Here is a 7,500-nt window from a genome sequence, read left to right on the forward strand (position 1 = left end):
AATAGTATGTCAGCCAATATTATAACTAATCTGCCCTCCTCATCTTTAACCTCCTTCCTTAGCTTAAATTGCAAACCTTTGTTAATTAGTATGGCTACCCCTTTACTGTTAGAAGACCCAGCACTAAAGAATACATGCCCCACCCATTATCTGCATAGTTTAACTGATTCCTGATGAGAGCAATGTGTTTCCTGCAAAAAAACTATATCCTGTTTTTTAATTTTCAAATGTCTCAAAATCTTTTTTCTCTTAGCTGGACACCCTAATCCATTTACATTCCAGGTGGAATAGCACAAATTCCTCTGATTGCTAGTCATAGATAAATGTTTACGTATTTAACCATAGAATGAGTGTTGGTTATAATATAATGTAAGACCCCTGGTGCATTAACAAAGTAAATAATAACATGTAACTTATAAGACACAAAACAAAAAACTTGGTGATCTCTATAAGCAGAGAACAATATGACTAAGAACAGTATCATAGTAAAACAAAACAATAACCTTCCTAGGTCCATGACTTAGAACAGCCCAAAAGCCCTCTGCTTTGGGTAAATTGTCCAAGATGTGTTCAGATGATGTGTCCATCAGAATTGTAAGGGGTTGTACAGTTAGTAAAATAACCCACTGGGGAATTATGGCCATAACAAGCTTACATGTTGGTCACATAGCTTAGAAAAAACTCAAATGTCAGATAAACTGTACAAGGTGCCAAGCGGGTAATAGACCAATACGCATATTGCGTTAAAACAAATTAAATAATCCCTGCACCTATTAAACCATATCCCAAATTAAGGTTTCTTGAAAACGCACCGTTACAGTAGGCCTACCGTCCTCAGCGATGCTCAATAAACTGTAACGCTGACTCCGGGTTGTCAAACACCCGTGGGCCATTTCCATCGGTGGAGATCCTCAGACGTGCAGGGTAGAGCAGGCTGAATTTGATCTTGCGCTCATGGAGTGCTCTCTTGCAAAGGTTGAATGCTTCTCTCTTCCGCTGGGTCTCCTTCGAGTAATCTGGGAAGATCATCACCGGTTTGTTGTCCCACGTTATGCGTCTCTTCTTCCGTGGCTCCTCGAGGATGTTCTGGCAATCTTTGTAGCGCAGAAAGCGGGCGACGATGGTTCTCACTTTGCCCTTGTCTCCGGTATCCAAACGTGTTCCAATCCTATGAGCGCGATCCATTTCGATTCCACGTGGGGGAGGGTTGATATCCAGGGATGTTGAGATGAGTTTGTTCAGGAAGGCAGTCATGTCGTTCTTTTTAACTCCCTCTGGTATCCCAACGAATCTGAGGTTATTGCGTCTGGATCTGTCTTCAGCGTCAGCTAGCCTGTCTGTTAGTTGTTGCAAGTCCGCTTTAGTGACTGCAGGAACGGCACTCCTGTTAGCTTGTTCGTCCTCCAGCCTACTCAATCGTTCCTCCACCTCAGTAGTGCGTGTGCCGAGCGAGGTCAGTTTAGCGTCCATGGAGCTCACAGAACGTCGGATTTCTTTCATTTCTGCCGTGTCCTCCGATATCTTCTTCAGCATCTCGAGTATTTGAGCCATATCATACTCAGTGGCTCTGCTATCAACAGGAGCTTTGCTAGCTAGTTCTACCTCTTTAGCATCATCCCCGTTAGCTTGCATGTGGAGTTGCGTTTGTGTGGCTGAACGAAGTCTCTGTCTTGACTCCTTCGCCGATTTTTTTGGGTCTTCTGCCATATGGAATGGAATGGACTTTATTTGGAATGGAATGGACTTTATTTGTGATTGCTACAGTACAGGTACCAAACAACGAAATTTAGGAGGGGTTGAGATTGAGAGATTGAGATAACGTTTATTGCCACTATGCATTACACATATAGGAATTTGCTTCGTCACCACAGCAAGTGCGTTTATACTTTTTTCACATATCAAAAAACAGGACAACACAACAACAACACAGGACAGACAACAGTGCATTGGATAGTGCGGTATAAAGTAAAGTGCAGTGCAGAGTTTTTTACAGTGAGTCCAGTTCAGTCCTGGGCAGACTTGGGGGCGGGGGGGGGGGGGGGGGGAGCCAGAGTCATTTAACAGCCTGGCGGCTGAGGGGTAGAAGCTGAGCCTGTGGCGGGCCTTCAGTGCCTTAGGCAGCCGCAACCTTCTTCCAGAGGGAAGCAGGGTGAGGAGGCCGTGGCCGGGGTGGAAGGGGTCTGCCATGATCTTCCTTGCCCTCCTCAGAGCCCTGGTGTCATGCAGGGAGTTGAGGGAGGGCAAGGACAGCCGATCACCCTCTCTGCTGAACGTAGCACCCGCTGCAACTTGGCCTTGTCCTTGGTCGTTGCAGCAGGGAACCAGGTGATGATGGAGTGGGTGAGGATGGACTCTATGATGGCCGTGTAGAACTGGACCATCATGGACCTCGGCAGCCTGAGTTTCCTCAGCTGCCGGAGGAAGAACATCCTCTTCTGGGCCTTCTTTGTGAGGGCCTCGGTGTTCTGCTCCCACTTTAGGTCCCGGGAGACGGTCATGCCTAGAAAGCGGCATGACTCCACGGAGGCCACCGGGGTACCTCCCAGCGTGATGGGAGGGGGCAGGGCTGCTTTCCTTCGGAAGTCCACCACCATCTCCACTGTTTTTAGAGCATTTAGCTCCAGGGGTGGCTCCCCTGGTGTTAGGAAAGGAAAAAGAAAACACATTTTAGAAAAAGCATAGATGCATAAAATCACAAGAAGGTAAGGAGCTGGTTTACATCAATAAAGGCTATGTACACAATCCACTGTACTATACTGCACAGATAGTCAACTAGGGTTGTCATATTGCACAAAGAGTATTTTTTTCACATTATTTTAAAGTGTCACAGTTTGCAGGCTTGAAAATGTACATGTTTGTGCCTCAGCACTAGCTGCTATACAATCCGTCCGGACTGTCCTGGGCCCAGAACTTAGGCCTTTTCTGTGTTCTGGGCCTTGACGGCCCTGTGGTAGAAGCAGTCCTTCAGTCTGTTTGTCTTAGCGGCCGGGGTCCTGTACCTCCTGTTCGAGGGCAGCTTGACAAAGTGTACGTGCCCAGGGTGGGTCGGGTCCCTGGAGATCTTGGAGGCCCTCCTGAGACAGCGTGTGTTGTACAGCTCCTCCAGAGAGGGGAGGGGGGCGCCGGTGATCTTCTGTGCTGTTCTCACGACTCTCTGTAGCTCGTTTCTCTCCGCTGTTGTGCAGCTGTGGAACCAGTTGGAGATGCCGAAGGTGAGGATGCTCTCCACTGCGCCGTGGTAGAAGGCCACCAGTATCTCCTGCTTGTTGTGTTGTTTCCTGAGGCATCTCAGGGTGTATAGCCGCTGTTGTGCCCTCTTGATGGTGCCTTTAGTGTTGTCCTTCCAGGCCAGGTCATCCCGCATGTTGTGTCCCAGGAATCGGAGGGTTGAGACTCTCTCCACGCTCTCTCCGTTGATGAGCAGGGGCTGGATCTCGGACTTTTTCCTCCTGAAGTCTACGATGAATTCCTGGGTCTTTGACTTGTTTAGCAGCAGGTTGTTAACCTTGCACAGCTTGCTCAGTTGCTCTACCTCATCCCTGTACGCCGCCTCGTCCCCCCCCGAGATACATCCCACCACGGTGGTGTCGTCTGCAAACTTTACGATGTAGTTGCTGGGGTGGACGGGGGTGAAGTCGTGGGTGTAGAGGTTCTCCATATCTCCAGTCATTTAAAAATGTCCCCCTCAAATTGTTAACAGTTGAACACTATTAAGGATCATTTAAAGGATTTTAGTCCCAAAGTCGACGAGAGCACGCTTTAGGCTGCCATCTTGTATTCCTGCGTCACGTGACTCCAATGGGTCTAATTTCTGAATCAAACCTTTTTCCAGGTGGCTATTCTTGCATGAAAAATGCAAAACAACACCATGTTTGAGGTCGAGTTGTGTCTCTTAATGTTTAATTAGTATACCTATTCAGCTAGTGGTTTGGCCTAAAGCCTTGAATGAAATCAGAGACTCAGATATAAACAGCACTATGCTCTGGCCTAAAGCTACGACTGGCCTGTACACGAATCTCTGCCACATCAACACACACCACGCATTCACGCACGTACGCACACACACACACACACACAAACACACACACGCTACAGTCACACGCACACACACCTCACACACACACCACATTCACACATCTATTTTTAAAAAGCCAAGTCTCACTTAAAGCTACCCTCTTTGTTCTCGTCGACTTCAAGCACTTCTCATTCTCTATGAAGAGCAGAAGGGTTTAAGTTTTAGTTAAGGTTTCTTTTCTCTCTTTTCTTGGCCTGGCATACAAAGGTTTTTCTTCCCCCCATCGACACTTTTAACGTGAGAGAGGAGATAGAGAAGCGATAGAGGGAGAGAGAGAGAGAGAGAGAGAGAGAGAGAGAGAGAGAGAGAGAGAGAGAGAGAGAGAGAGAGAGAGAGAGAGACAGAGAGAGAGAGAGAGAGAGAGAGAGAGAGAGAGAGAGAGAGCGAGGAGGGAAGCGACGGCTAATCAATAAGATTTCTCTCCCAACTCTGTTTTCCCCCTGGGCCTCAGCATTCAAGACCAGCCAAGACGAGCTTGGCATTGTCGATAGTGCCTTAAAAAGAAACACCTGCGAGGTGGAAGACTTTTTAAAAAAAAAAAAGAAGAAAAAAAAGAAAAGAAAAAAAGAGGAAAAAAAACAAGACCAATTTTTTTCACAGCTCTTGAAGCTCTGGCAAATGTTCCCATAGATCGTCTGGGGGGTGGTGGTGGTGGGGGAGGGAGGCTATGGGGGGAAGGGGTAGAGAAGAAGAAGAAGAAGGAGAAGAAGAGAAAAAAAAGGTCCCAAATGCAAGCGAAGACAAAAGAAGGTTGTCAGGTTTTTCCCCGCAGAGATATAAAAGTACATAGAAGTCTCATTACACCCAGGTGGGTTGGACCTGTCTTATCACTGTCATATCTAAAGCTCCTCTTTGTGTCGTATCTGTGTTCGTACGCGCTGAGGTAAACGTAGGACAAACAGGGGTATTTAGCGCTCGACAATTACGTACATAGACACACATACTCGATGGGAGATGGGTAAGAGGGGGGGACTTGGAGGGATACAAGGAAGGGGGAGAGGAGAGAGGAGGAGGAGGAGGGGGTGGAGGTGGAGGCGGAGGCAGGGAGCGGGGGGGGGGGGGGGGTAAGTAAAACAGATGGCATTATTGGCATCCATTTCTCTCTTAAATCTGTTCTCTGCTGTTTTTTCATGTGAAGGGAAAAGTTTAACCCCGCCGTGACCTCCCATCCCAGCCTGACCCCGGGTATCATCCCACACCCCTCATCCTACCATCATCCTACCATCATCCTACCATCATCCAACACCCCTCATCCTAGCATCATCCTACCATCATCCTATGTTATGTTAGTCCTCTTCACCCCGTTGAGGGGCATAGGGCGTCCACCAGAGCTCTCCATCTCACTCTCCTTTGGGCCTGGGCCTTTGTTTCTTGCCAGCTCACCCCGATGTTCTTCAGGTCTTGGAGTGTGGAACGTCTCCAGGTGTTTTTCGGCCTTCCAACTTTCCTCTTCCCCTGCGGGTTGTAGTCCAAGGCCTGTCTAGTGATGTTGTTGGAGTCCTTCCTAAGGGTGTGCCCTATCCAGCTCCACTTTCTCCTTTTAATGGTGGTAGCTATGCTGTCCTGGTTTGTTATTCTCCACAGCTCTTCATTTGTGATTCTGATGGGCCACCACAGCTTGAGGATGTACCGCAGGCATTTGTTGACAAACACCTGGATCTTGCTTGTGAGGCCCTCGGTGGTCCTCCACGTTTCAGAGCCGTAGAGTAGGACAGTCTTCACACTGGTATTGAAGATCCGTAGCTTTGTGTTGTTGGAGAGTTGCTTGGACAGCCAGATGGGCCTGAGTATATTGAAGGCTACTTGTGCTTTGCTGATGCGTGCTACTATGTCCCTGTCTGCTCCTCCATCCCTGCTGATGTTACTCCCTAGGTATGTGAAGTGCTCCACGTCCTCTATGGCCTCTCCCCTGAGTGTGATTGGGTCATGTGTTTTCTGGTTTAGCTTCATGGTCTTAGTTTTCCCAATGTTGATCTTGAGTCCAAGCTGGTCACTGTTAGTCTGTAGCCTATCTGTCTTCTGTTGCAAGTGTGTGTGGTTTTCGGAGAGTAGTGCGAGGTCGTCTGCGAAATCTAGGTCCTCGAGCTGGGTGAACAGGGTCCACTGGATTCCTGTCCTATGGTTTTCAGTTGTTCTTCTCATGATCCAGTCTATGGCAATGAGGAAAATCAGAGGGGATAGGAGACAGCCCTGCCGCACCCCTGTCGTGATGGCAAAGGTGTTTGACAGTTTACCCTTGCAGATCACCCGGCCATTGGAATCCTGGTATATGTCTTATTACGTTGATGATCTTAGAGGGTAGGCCATAGTGACCTAGGAGCTTCCACAACACTTCCCTATCCAGGCTATCGAAGGCTTTTTCGAAGTCAACAAAGTTTATATAAAGTGCGCTTTGCCACTCAACACACTGTTCTATGATGATTCGCAGGGTAGCAATGTGGTCTGTGCATGACTTATCCTTCCTAAAACCTGCTTGCTCCTTCCTCAACTGGTCATCCAAGGCTGCTTGTATCCTATCTAAGATAATCCTACAGAGAACCTTGCTAGGGGTGGACAGAAGCATTATGCCTCTCCAGTTGTTGCATTCGCTAAGGTTTCCTCTTTTTGGAATGGTGACCATTAAGCCCGTTTTCCATTCTATCGGGGTTGTCTCTGTATCCCAGATCTTGTTGAGGAGGGGGTATAGAACCTCTGTGGACGCTTTGGGATCGGCTTTCAGAATATCAGGGGGGATGTTATCAACTCCTGGTGCTTTTCCAGCCTTCATCTTTTTGATGGCTCTGGTTATTTCACCCTTCGAGATCCTCCCACAGTTGACCTTCAGTATTTCCAATGGTGTACTGCTGATCTCTGGTGATGTTTCTGGGGGGGGTCTATTTAGGAGCTCTTGGAAGTGTTCCCTCCAGCGGTCCAACTGTTGGGCTTCCTGTGTGAGGAGTTGTCCCTGTTTATTCTTCACCGGTCGGCTAGTGGTTCTGTTTTTCCCTGCTAGTTGTCTTGTGATTCTGTAGAGATCTTTCATGTTCCTCTGTCCCGCTGCTACTTCTGCCTCAGATGCTAGGTTGTCAATATATCTCCTCTTGTCCCTTCTTGTCTTCTTCTTCACTACTCTGCTCTGTTGTTGGTGCTCTTGTCTCCATTTCCCTTTCTTGGTCATATCTGGCTCCCTATTGCACTTGTTTTTGAGGTTCTTCCTTTCCTCTATATCTTTCCATGTGTCATCTGCAATCCAGTCCTTTCTTTCTCCTTTCCTATAGCCTAGGACCTGTTCACATGTGTCGATGAGGGCCTTCTTGCAGCTTTCCCAATGTTCCTCAACATCTCCCATTTCTGCTAATGCTTGGAATCTGTTTCTAAGTGTAAGCCCTGCTTCCTGTCTAACCTGGTGATCCCCTAGTTTCCTGATGTTGAATTTTCTCTGGGTC

The sequence above is a fragment of the Nansenia antarctica genome, assembly GCF_963989245.1.
Source record: "Nansenia antarctica genome assembly, chromosome: 2".
Taxonomy (NCBI): domain Eukaryota; kingdom Metazoa; phylum Chordata; class Actinopteri; order Argentiniformes; family Microstomatidae; genus Nansenia; species Nansenia antarctica.